The sequence below is a fragment of the Lissotriton vulgaris genome, chromosome 3_1 (genome assembly GCF_964263255.1).
Source record: "Lissotriton vulgaris chromosome 3_1, aLisVul1.2, whole genome shotgun sequence".
In the NCBI taxonomy this organism is placed as follows: Eukaryota; Metazoa; Chordata; class Amphibia; order Caudata; family Salamandridae; genus Lissotriton; species Lissotriton vulgaris.
Genome location: NC_141689.1, coordinates 638,390,840 through 638,404,015, shown reverse-complemented (window position 1 = coordinate 638,404,015; position 13,176 = coordinate 638,390,840). Strand labels below are relative to the sequence as shown.

General features: G+C 53.1%; 1 protein-coding gene across 2 annotated transcripts in view; it reads left to right on the top strand.

Annotated features, from left to right (window-relative positions):
• The window catches only part of ELL2 (elongation factor for RNA polymerase II 2), a 293,745-nt gene that overhangs the window by 169,240 nt on the left and 111,329 nt on the right, over window positions 1-13,176 (top strand). The window lies entirely within an intron of this gene.

Here is a 13,176-nt window from a genome sequence, read left to right as displayed (position 1 = left end):
TAAGCACATGGAAACAATTGCCAAACATGTCTTTTCTTCTACCAGCTTGGAACTTCGATCTTTTAACTGTAGCTATATGGGCCGGGATGCCCGCCACCCCTCCCAACACCATTCCCCATGGGAGGAGACAGACACAGATTTAAACTTTTGGAAGGCGGGGGGGGCCCTCACGTCCACCCCGGCCGTATTTATTAAAATATGAAACAAAATTTAAAACTTTAAATTAAAAACGTTTCATGAATCATGTACAAATTCAACTTCAATTACATTTTGATGAAGACAGGTTTTTCAGGCTAACTTTAAATCTCTAATACAAAGGTTTCCTAGCCGAGTCTAGCATCCTGATAAATGCATTAAATTTTTGAATTTGTACAACCTAGCATTAAGGGCCAACGGCAAGGTCTTAACCGGTATCCGATCCCTATCACCAACTTCCCGCCCTCACGGTGTGAGTGGCGCATGCGCAGAGGACTTTACCCTCGCAGCCAACTGTAACTTCCCTTGTCGTGGCCTCCCCCAGGGCGCTCCCATCCATAATGGGTGGTGCCCCCCCAGGGGCCTTGAAATCACTGCTCACCGATCATGACCTTACCGCCACAGGCCAGATAGTTGACAGACTATCTGCCCCCCCCCCCACACCTCCTATAGGTCATGCCTCCTCAAACCCACTAGCCAAGGTACGAAGTCTCCTATGAGTAATTCATTCCCAGCCCTGAACAGATGCACCCCATCATTCAAATAATAATGATCCCCCCTAATACACCCATGGGAAATGCTTTGGAGATGAGCGGATCGATACAGTTTCTCAATCTTGTTGTTGACCCTCTTTACCGAGTGGTTCAACGCTGACATAGACATACCCCCCCGCCATATTCTCCTGGGAATCATGTGGGACCAGGCAATCTTACACCCAGGGAGCCTCTTGGCCAACCAGCTAACTGCAGACAATATGTGCTCAACTAACACCCGTCTTCCCAGTCTCACCAAGTCATTGCCCCCCACGTGCACTATGACTATAGATGGCGGTGACCTGTGCCGCCCTAAGAGTTCCTCCGCAAAATTTTGCAATTGATCAATACAGAGGCCTCCCTTCCCATGGAAGGTCACTGAACCCATATTCCTCAGATGCGTGGATCGCGTCACCTGCTTTGAATATGTACCCGGCATGCCTCACGTATGAGTGGCCCACGACCCAGACCACTTGATCTCCATTCGGTGATCCCTTCCCGCTGGTCAGCTGATGCTGGGCCGATCCCAATTTCCGCCCCGCGTGACAGGCTTGCGAAACTGTAATCCAAACAAAAGACAATAAGCGTGAGTGCAGTTCATCAGTCTTTTACAACATGTGCAGTCACACATACCTCTTGAAACAATTCGAGGACCAACGGCCTAATTGTTTCACCTCGTCCGCCTGCAGACCAGAGCCGTAGCTTCCGTAGCGGCCCCTATTCTAAAGGAGTGGGTCCCAAAATCACCGGGTTCAAGCCCGCCGCTGCAATCGTAATTGCCAGCACCCTCTGAAATTGAAATCTCGTCAATGGGGTGCCGTCCATGTGTCTAAGCAGGCCCCCCCCCCCATGTTGTCAACCTCTGTTTCAGGTAGGCCTTCACATGCCCCACTGGACAACCGGGATTCCCCCGTGCGCGCTGTAACACCACACTATTCCCCAGGGCCTCCTGGTCTGTTTTTGACCTGGCTATCGAGATCAGCAGAGAATCGCCCCTCACTTGGACGTGATCCCTGCGTAGACCTCCTTCCACATCTTTCTTATTTCCTGCCACCAGTTCACTCACCCGCAGGGCCCCATAGAACGCCAATGCGAAAGCTGCTCGGAACAGTGTTACCTCGCTGGGTGAGGAGCATGTCTCATCCAGTTTCGCCAGTAAGGTGGTCAGTTTATCCAACCCAATCGGGTGCCTGTTATCCTGTCTGCGACCCTCCAGGCGCCGCCAGCTGCGGAGAGCCTTCTTGACTATGAAGGAATTCGTCGGGTCCCTTACCCCGTGGAGCTGCGCCATAAATGATATGGCGGCCCTATACCTGTTGGCGGTTGCCGCCGACCGGCCTTCTCTATGAAGTGCCACCAAAAATTGGAGCAAGGACTCCTCCCGCCCCATCTATGCTCCCCTACTGGCCCCAGAAAGGTGCAGTATTAACGGAACGCCCCTTCATAAGCTTTCCTCGTCCTTGGCGCTAGACTGGCTGCCACGAGGTCTTGTAGTCCAGGGCACCGATCTGCCATCGTGCTTCGGGGAAAGGTGCCGCCACTAGCTCCGCTGTGGGTAGATAACCCCTGAAAGCCTGCATTTTTGAACGAGAGAGTGCATCAGCTGCATTATTCAGTACACCCGGTACATGTTTTGCCCTGAACTGTACGTTCAATCTCATGCATCGTAATACAATTTCCTTCAACAGTCGTAGGATCCATTTGCAGCGTGCTGCCTGGTGATTAATGCACTCGACCACTGTCATGTTATCTGACCAAAATACCACTGAGCGGTCCCTAAAGTCTTCTGGCCATGCCATCAGAGCCACCCAGATGGGGAATAACTCCAAGAAACCAATGTTACCTGTTAGGCCGCTTGAGTGCCACCATGCCGGCCATGTTTGTGCCGACCACTACTTACCGAAAATTGCTCCAAACCCCACGCTCCCCGCCGAGTCGGTCCATAAGCCGAGCTCCTTCGACGCTGGGGGTTTGTTCCACACCACTCGACCGTTGAAGCCCTCCAGAAACGCCAGCCAAATGAGCATGTCCTGGCGAACCTCTGCCGACAGTCTAGTGCGGTGATGTCCCTCCTTAAGGCCCACCATAGCCTGCGCTATGGAACGCGAGAAAGGTCGAGCCATTGGCATCACTCTATATGCAAAGTTAGCTGACCCACTGTCTGTTGTAACTGGTGTAGGGTCACCTTCTCTGTTCGGAGACATTGTACCAGGGAGGCCCTAAACTTGGCCACCTTCTCAGCCGGCAGGCGGAAACACCCCTCCTCTGAGTCTAGTTCTATACCCAGAAACTTGAGGGAGGTAGACGGCCCCACCGTCTTACCTGGTGCCAACGGGACCCCAAAACCCTGCATGAGCACGCAGAAGTCCTGAGTGCCCGCTGGGCCCAGAAAGAGGAAATCATCCAAATAATGCATCACCTGCCTATGGTCCGTGGCCTCTGTGAACACCCATTCCAAAAGGGAGCTAAATATTTCAAAATAAGCACATGAAATCGAACAACCCATGGGCATGCATTTATCCATGTAGAATTTCCCCTGGAACGTGAATCCCAGCAGCTGCTGGTCTTGAGGGTGCACTGGGAGTAACCTGAATGCAGATTCAATGTCTGATTTATCCAACAATGCACTGGGGCCCAGGCGATTCAACAGTACGACTGAGTCATCAAACGATGCATACTTCACTGAGCATACCTCGGGGTCAATAGCTTCATTTACTGAGGCCCCCCACGGGGCCGACAGATTGTGGATGAGTCTATACTCCCCCGGGTCTTTCTTCGGAACCACTCCTAAGGGTGAACACCCAAAATCGGGTACTGGTGGGCCGCCAAATGGCCCTGCCACTCGCCCCAAGCTAACTTCTTTCGCTATCTTTTTGGCGGCCACCGCTGGGTTGTGTTGAATAGACAGCTGGTTTTTACAGGAAGGGCTCCCCTGAAAATTGCCCGCCGGGATCCTGAAGCCATTTGAAAAGCCATCCCTCAGAGTCCCGGCAGACGCACGATCAGGGTATCGGTTCAGCCAAGGGGTCAAAGCCAAGATATCTATGGGCGAAGATGTATGCTTCCGAGGCACCGCATCAATCCTGCTTGGATCCCCCCCCCTTTCCTCCCGCGCCATTGGTTTTAGATCGGCAGCTGGTTTCCGGGTGTGAGGAATTCCCACAGCCCGAGCACGCGTGCCGGAACCTACACGTTCCCTGAGGCCTGTTACAAGTTCCTTTGTTAAATCCCCAACAAACCCCTCGCTTGCCTCCATTCCCGCTAGACCTGGGCTGGGATTCCCCCCCCGGCACTCGCCCGAAAGGGCTGTGACGGCCTCTGATGGAATCCCCCAGAGCTACTCGTAGTTGGCACCGAAGCATCCGCTGGCCCTGGCAAGAGCTGGGCGTGCCATGACACTGTATCCAAACAATCCCATGTCAAGGCCTGGTTAAACTCCTTTGCTTTTCTAAAGGCAAAGGCAACATCATAACCCTTCCATTCATTTCCCCCATACATCGTATGGAAATTCATGATCCTGTTCTGATAACATGCCAGGTCAGTCAACACTTCTGGTTTACGTTCTCCGATAATTGCAGCGAAGATAGAAAAGGCCCTGACCCAGTTCACCATGGTCTCTTCGACCCTGAATTCCACCATCTTGGCCTGCCATACACTGGGGTGCCAGAGATCTTTCTGGGTCTTTGCATATTCTAACTCACGATGGTCAGTTAAAAGTGAAAACATGTTAATGTACTTGTCTCCCCACACCATCTCTTTCGTAACCATGGGAATAAGCTGAGAAACTTTCCCGCCTTGAGGGCACCGGGCCCTCCCCCACCAATGACAACGCTCTTACCGGCTTCAGCCGAACTCCCAGCTGTGTCCGTTGTCTTCTCCCGATCGTCAGTCGTGACCACCTTCGCCATCTGCGGGGGAATAGAAGGCACATTCGCTGTCCCGGCATCCCTTGCCTGCCGCAACTGCTCAAAAATTAATCTGGCTTCTTCGTCCGGGTCTCCCGCAGCCGCTGATCCCCCTGCTCCCTTCTTTAGCCAGGGTAATACCGCTGCTAACTGAAGTGCTAATTCCAGGGGCATCTGGTCATCCCCCAGTGGCGTGATAACCACGGGAATTGGCAATCCCCCATCCGGTCCTGGTACCGAGCTGGCCGCCGGCGCGACGGGGATCGGTGGAGTTACTACTGGGACTGGGGCCTCGCTGGGACCTGCCCACCCCTTCCTTTTCTTACCCTTATCCCCTGGGGTGACGTTCGGCAGTGCCGGTCCTATGACCTTTTTAGGCTGGCCCGAGGAGACATTCTGTGCCTCCACCTGTTTCCTGATGGCCGCTCGGCCACGATCCAGCCGGTCTACTTTACCCAACTTTCGGTCCATCACCGCCACTTGGTTCACCAACGTGCGCAGCATCCTTCCCATCTCGGAGCTCTTTCCGGATTTCTTGCCAGGCATGTCTTCGATCAATCCGTCCGACGTGACTTGCAAAGGTGACTTGATCTCCCCAACACGCCTTGGTAACTGAAAGAGAGACAAATTCTCAAAAAAGTGCAGCTTCTTCCCTTGAGGGCTCACGAGCGACGAGTGGTGCAGCCTTCAGAGCACAGGAACAAGAGGAAGCTTTGTTGGATTCCCGCACTATTTATCCAGCTGCGGGAGGGCGGGGACCCGCCTCAAGCATGCCCATCCGTGCACGGACTTCCGGGCGGGTGTCTAGGGCAAACTCTTTTGGGCGGGAGGGGCGTGCTCCGGCTACGCCGCTTTGGGCATACCAGCCGGGTCACGCCCCCCGCCCACAATGGTTTCCCGGGGGATCGGGGCACCCATCCATACGTTCGGGGGGACCGAGTGGTCTCCCCTTTCCATTTGTTGGGATGTTACTTGCGAGCCCTTTGGGATCCGGTGGCTCAGGTCTTTTCTTGTATGCCTGAAGACCATCACCATGTACTCGCTCATTTAATATAAGATGATATGATGCTGCGAAGTTCACGATTTGTGGTAGCTTGGACATCACTGATTCCATCAAGCGAGCCATAGGCACTAGCATTGCAATTCGCCTATATGGGTGGCTCCAATCAACGGGGTTCTCCGCTGATATTCAGCCCTTCCTAATGAACATGCCCTTTAATGGGATTCCTGTTGGGGCGGGGGGGGGGAGCTGATTCCAATCTAGCGTTTTAAGGAGAGCAAGGCTATTGTTTGGTCTCTGGGCCTTTCCTCCCCAACTTGCCAACCACAGCAGTTCCATTGCTCCTTTTGTGGTTTTGACTGATGCATCCCTGACCACCAACCCATCCAAACCCCACATGGAGCGCAACAGTTTTTGTAGTAGAAGCTATGGTGTCACAGCCTCTGGGGATCAAGGTCGGTGAGCCTCGCAACCTTCTGCCCCGCCTACCAAACCTCTTGACCACACCCATGACAGGACACAGCAACACAGTAGAAGGCAAAATCCACCTTTTTTTATTTTTAAATACTGGGTTAAAAAGTGATCAATTCAAACGGGTAGGTCGGCTAGATTGTTTGCGAAGGATACACCTTACCCTCTCTCTGTACTCTGCTTCACCTTTCGCAGTCCCCTCAGCAACTGTCAGAGGACCATTTCTCCATTGTGCAGCAGGAAGTGAAAGCAAGTCTTAAAGGGCTGTTTAGAGGGTGCTACACTCAGAAGTAGGATATGGTTGTTATTCCTGCAACTTTCTGGTGCCCAAGAAAGACGGAGGGCCTATTGTAGCCCAGTGCCCTCTCAACACCTTCCTGTGGAAGGAGAAATTCAAAAAGCTCCCCATGGCCCAGGGTTTGTCTGCCCTCAACCCTGGAAATTGAATGGTAACTGACCTGAAGAGCACCTATTTCCCTATATCTGTCCTGCAGGCCCATTGACCATACCTGCAGTTTGTGATGGAAGAGGAACATTTACAGTTCGCTGTGTTCCCCTTTGTTCTCACCAGCATCCCTCCAGTTTCACACAATATTAATGGAGATTATGGTAGCTAATATTTGAAGTTTGAGTGCTAGTCTTCACCCCTAACTCAAAAGCTGCTGTTTGAAGCCAAGCTTGCCCTAGGCTGTTATGAACTGCCTACAGACTACAGTGCCAAAGTCATACCAGACTCTTGGATGCTCCCCTTCATCAAAGCCATTCTGGACACAATTTAGTGTTGTGCCTTTCCCTCAGAAAAGAGTCCAGGACATTCAGGTTGTGATCCCAATCTTCCAGACTCAGTTCTGGGTTTAAGTGAGGCTGGCTAAGAGGCTGCTGGGACTGGTTGCCTCCTGCTGGCTGAGCATGCCAGGTGGCATATGTGGGCTTAGCAGTAGGATATGAAATCCCAGTGGGTCCAACCTCCAGGCTACCTCTCGGACCACGTTCAAATTTCTGCTGAAACTGCAAAAGACCTTTAGTGGTGGTTACTTAACCACGATGAGGTCCGTGGCAGACCCCTCTCCTTCTGCACCCAGATCTAACATTCGTTATCAATACATTGCTTCTGGGTAGGGGCAACCACTTGTGAGAGGTGGAGCTCAGAGGGGTCTGGTTTCCCGCAGAGCCTCAGCTCCACATCAACCTTGTGGAGCGGAGTGCCATCAGTTTGGCTTTGAAAGCCTTCCATCCATCAGGGGGAGGCTGATACTGCTGCTTATGGACAATACTTCTACCATGTAGTACTGCAACAAACAGGGCTTGGTGGGGCTTATGTACTCTGTGCCAGAAGGCCTTGCCCATCTGGAAATGGCTGGACCACCAAGGCAGGATCTTTGAAAACCAGGGCATACAAGCTCAGCCGTCTATGCCTAGTGGATCACAAATGGCAGCTACACCTGGAGATGGCGCTTGGTCTCCAGCAAATAAGGAGAACCTTTGCTTGATCTTTTCGCCACTACTGAACGCAGTGTCTGCGCTTCTGCGTTTGTTAATTTCCAAGGTATCTCTTGCTCTGAGTGTCGTTCCACCTTGAGTGGAACTCTGCTCTTGTATGCCAGTGCCTTTTATGCTGATACCACTCCTACCCGAGCTATTGAGACGACCAGGACATACCAAGCTCACGTCATCCAAGTGGCTTCTTATTGGGCTTGGGGTGTGTGGAATTCAGTTCTCCAATCAAACTGCCCTTACGGGAGGACCTGCTATCTCTGCAACCGGGCAGGGTTTTGCAACTGCACCTTTGCAATCTCCACCATCATGCTTTAGCGATTAAGCGGCGACAGCTGAACATGTTTGACTTTCTTCACAGGTGATTGATGTCATTGTGGCAGTCTCCGTGAAGATGTGTGGACAAATTTGCAGCTCGCCAGATTAACCCCCTCCAATTCTTGTTATCTGATGTTCGGTTATTTGTCCTCTCTTGCCCAACAAGGCTTTGCTTTGGGCACATTTACGGGTTATTTTTTGGGCCTTTTGTCCTTCTTACAGTTTCCTGATCAGCCCTAGTTATTTTAAGTCACCAATTGTGATACTCTTTTTGAAAGGGCTGCAACACGTTTCCCTCTTTTGCTTTTCTTATGCCCCAATGGCACCTTAATCTAGTTCTGTAGTAGGGGATCTCTGTGTATAGTCATAATCTAGTGAATAGTCCCGCCCATGTGCGTGGACCCCGGCAATCAAAAATCTCTTAAGTTGTCAAAATCATGCAGAAACTGCAAAGACACTTAAGAGAGAATTTAAAGACAAATAATGCAGCCTATATCCACAGGCTACACTGTCCAGTACTTCAACTAGAAATTCCACCAAAAAACACCACACATAATACAGCCAGCCCAGTTTCTACCATAGAGAAACTTGCCTCCACCATTAAAAAGACTCTGGAATGATGGAGAGGAAGGCATGGACAGACAAGCCCCATAGGCTGCCATTATGTGGCTTAAATAGGATACTGTGCCTTTAAGAGAGCCTTCTAGAACTTTCTCCCAGTATCCCAGAATGCATAGCAGGTCCCTCTACTTTCAGTTCTTTTTTCCAGCTCCTGCTTACAGGACCCTGGCATTGAGCTCTCCCTTGTATCAAGGGTTTATTGGATATTTTGGCACTTTTGTGTTTTAAAAGTGTTTCAGTTTACTTTCTTGGTGTTCTCTTTCTCTTTTGTGTGCTAGTTCAGGCGTTTTAGGGATCTAAAATGCCAGGTCTTTTTGATAAGTGTCCAGCATGTGGGAGGAAGAAGGCCAAGAGTGATCCCCACGAGGTCTGCATCGTCTGCCTCCCTGAAGATCATGTCCCTGAGGACTGTCATCTGCCAGCAGTTTACTGCTCGGACTCTGAGGGACAGGATGAAGATTAGGCTTTCTGGCCTGGAGGAGAGGCGTCTGCAGGCTGCAGGTGGGTTTGGGCAGGCTGGGAAGGTTCCCTCTGCCTCTGCTGAGGCCTCTGGGGGGCTCCCCAGAGGCAGGAAGTTCAGCAAACTGTCCCGGTGTCCGTCTACGTCGATTGCATCGACGACGTCGAGAGGGATGACGGCGGTGTGCTCCCCTTCTCCCCGGGGCTCCGGGTCGAGACGGCATGACGGCTCGACGTCGAAGGGCCTGGAGAGGCCGCCGTCTAAGCCACTGTCGACGTCATCGTCGACGTCAAGGTCTTCCTATCGATTTCTGAGACGAAGTGACAAGCATCGGCGCTCGCCGTCGAGGCGACACCGCCGATCGCCGTCGAAGCACCGGTCGACGTCGAGGGGCTCCTCGACGTCGAGAGCATCAAGACGGAGGAATCGACGCTCGTCGTAGAGGATGGAACGGTCGACGTCGCGGAGGCGGCGTACGACGTCACGGAGGAAGAGGTCGACGTCGCGGGGACGGCGTTCGACGTCGGAGTTGCGGAGGCGACGTTCGACGCCAGAAAAGCGACGCTCAGCGTCTAGAAGGAAAAGGTCGGCGTCTAGGAGTCGTTCTGCCTCTCCAAAACGGCGCAAAAGGGATTCTGGTCCCAAAAGCCACACTGCTTCTAGTGGAGGACGCAAGAGGAAGTGATCACCTGCTGATGGGGCTGGATCGCAGCCCCCTTCGCCTAAGGAGTCGCCGGGCTCGGCGTACTCGGAGGTGTACACGCCATCTCGGCCTAGGTCGCCACCTCCGCCTGTACCTAAAGAGGATCCTCCATCCAACCCTCGGCTTCCATCAGGAGACCCTCCGCCTCCAGTTCCTCCGCATGGGCCCGCCCCTCGGTCGGTGGTTCCGCCGCCGAGGTCCACTTCGTTGCCTTCTCTACCTGTACCTCCTAAGAGGACCCCCAAACCTAAACCCAGAGAGGAACCAAGGAAGACCCCATCACGGAAACCTCTGGTACCAGGGACTATTCTCAGACCTTGTCGGGGTCACCAGACACGAGGGTGTCCCAGATTGATGACCTGGTGGCGTTCCATGATGTCCTTTTGAGGGGCGCTGCGAAGTTGGGCATATCCTTGACGGTGCCTACCCCTAAGACTTCAGTCATTTTTGAGACATTGCATCAGAAACACCTGTCTCGTCCACTCCTGCCTCTGGTGCCGGGCCTGGAGGAACCGGCTATGGCCCTTTTTCTCACCCCTGCGGTGACGAAGGCGGCTCCATCGAGGTTGATGAAAAAGTACCGGGCTCCCGATTCGGATCCGGCCTTTCTGAGGGCGGAACCCCCTCCGGACTCTGTAATTGTGACGGCGGTCCGCAAACAGCATGCCACCACCCCGTCATCCACGGTTCCCCCGGATAAGGAGTCCAGATGGATGGATTCGGCAGGGAGGAAAGTGTGTGGAACATCTGCTACCTCCATGAAAGCTGCGAGTGCCACGGGGCTGTTGGGCCGCTACGACCGCGCCCTCTGGGACTCCCTCGAGCAATTTGCGGAGCACTTACCTCGCGAGAAGTGCGAGGATTTCCAGGAAGTGCTGAATGAAGGGATGCTGGTGGCGAACCAGATTATCAGCGCTGCAGCGGACTCTTCCCTGTTGGCTGCTCATGGGTTTTGCCATGGAGTCAACCAACGACGTCACGCCTGGCTCCGTCTTACGTCCCTGAAACCGGACGCACAGCAGAGGGTAGACAACCTGCCATTCTCCGGCAAGACCCTTTTCGGGAAGCATGCGGACGATGAGATGGCCCGCATGAAGGCGGAGGCCGAGACGCTCACGGCTGTGGGCCTGGAGAAGCCTAAAGATACGAAGAAGACGTACCGCCCTTTCCAACAGCGGTTCGGTGGGCAAGGCAGAGGACGTGGCCAGGCTTCGGGACAGTCGCAACATCAACAACAGTTCCGTAAGCCGTTCCAGAAGCGCCAGAAGGGCAGAGGAGGCCAGCAGTCGGCTCCGGCGCCCAAGGGCCAGGCTGGGTCTAGGCCCTAGGAACCTACTTCCCCCGGATCTGTTACCCACTCCGGTAGGGGGAAGCATTCAATTTTTCTGGCAGAGTGGAGAAAAATTACTCGGGACAAGTGGGTGCTGAATATTGTTTGCAATGGATACAGTCTTCGGTTCACAAGCCCGCCTCCAGCGATCCCTCCGGTCAGCTCGCAGTTTCAGCTGCGCGAGCTTCAGGCGGAAGCGGATATCCTGTTAAGGAAAAGGACGATAGAAGACGTACCTCTGTCCCAGAGAGGAAGAGGTCTTTACTCCCGGTTCTTCCTGGTTCGCAAGAAGGACAAGAACGAGTTCAGGCCCATTCTGGACTTGCAACAGGCAAACAAATGGATTCGCAGGGAAAGGTTTTGCATGCTGTCGTTGCATCAGATTTATCCTCAGTTGCAACAGGGAGACTGGCTATGTGCTATAGACCTACAGGATGCTTACTTCCATGTGCCCATTGCACACAAACACAGGAAGTTCCTGCGGTTCCAAGTCGGTGCCAATCATTATCAATACACAGTACTCCCATTCGGACTGAAGTCTGCGCCGAGAACATTCTCGAAGTGCATGGCGGTGGTAGCAGCACACCTGAGGAAGAACAAGGTGTTTGTCTACCCGTACCTGGATGATTGGTTGATCAAGGCATCCTCCTTCTCGGAAGCGCGAGCACACTTCCAGAAGACGTGCGTTCTCTTGAACAAGCTGGGGTTGCTCATCAACATGGCCAAGTCCGTCCCGACTCCGGTCCAATGCATACAGTACTTGGGAGCCTCCATCAATACGCTGTCAGCAAGCGTGTCTCCTTCGGAAGAGCGACGATTATCTCTCCTTCGAAAGGCTCAAGCTCTTATGACGACTCCATCTACAACAGTGAGGACGGTGTCTTCTCTACTGGGATCGATGGTCTCTTGTATCTTCCTGACGCCACAGGCACGACTGCACATGAGACCGCTGCAGGAGTGCTTGGAAGACCAGTGGGATCAGAGGAAAGTATCCTGGGACGACAGGATACAACTGTCTCTGCATGCTCTTCAGTGTCTGAAGTGGTGGTGTTCGGCGGAGAATCTCCTTAGAGGGGTTCCCTTCCACAAGGACATTCCCTCGCAGACTGTTGTGACGGATGCTTCTCTCCTGGGATGGGGAGCGCATTCCGGGAACCTACAGATTCAAGGAACGTGGTCGCCGACGGAGGCCACGTATCACATCAATTTCCTGGAACTCAGAGCTGTTCACTTGGCACTGAAGGCCTTTCTTCCGTCCTTCCAGACCAACTCCCTGCTTGTACAGACGGACAATACTACCACGATGTACTACCTCAACAAGCAGGGGGGCTCGAGATCACTCACTCTGTCACAGGAGGCGCAGGCGATCTGGCACTGGCTCCTAGCCAGAGGATTGACTATAACGGCTACCCATCTGCCAGGTGTGCAGAATGTTCAGGCAGATGCACTGAGCAGGCTGGTTCAGGAAAACCACAAATGGGTCATAAACGACGAAGTACTAGGAAAAGTCTTCGCAAGGTGGGGAACTCCAGACGTAGATTTGTTCGCCACTGCCGAAAACAGCAAGTGCAGAGACTTCGCCTCCAGGTACTACCAGCAGGGGACGCTGGGGAATGCGTTATGGATCAACTGGGCAAACCGCTTTCTGTACGCCTTTCCTCCCATTCCCCTGGTTCCGGCGGTGCTCATCCAGGGCTCGGATGATACTCATTGCCCCGGAGTGGCCCAGGCAGTGGTGGTTCACGGACCTGCTTCACCGGTCTCTCCTTCCTCACATTCGGCTGCCGTGCAGGCCGGACCTTCTCACGGGGGATGGATGTTACACCCCAACCTCTCGTCTTTGAGTTTGGCGGCATGGCTCCTGAGAGTGCAATATGGCCATCTGAATCTGCCCGAGGATTGCATGGACATACTGAAGGAGTCTAAGAGGCCATCCACTCGGACTTCATATGCTTACAAGTGGAAGAGGTTTTGTATCTGGTGCCAGTCTAAGAACCATGACCCTACGACCTGCAAGGAAGATGTCATCCTTCCTTACCTTTTACATTTGGCGCAGTCTGGCCTTAATGTTCATTCCATTAAGGTTCATCTTGCTGCATTGACTGCCTACAGGAAATGCCCTTCACAGGCTTCCTTTTTCCAGATC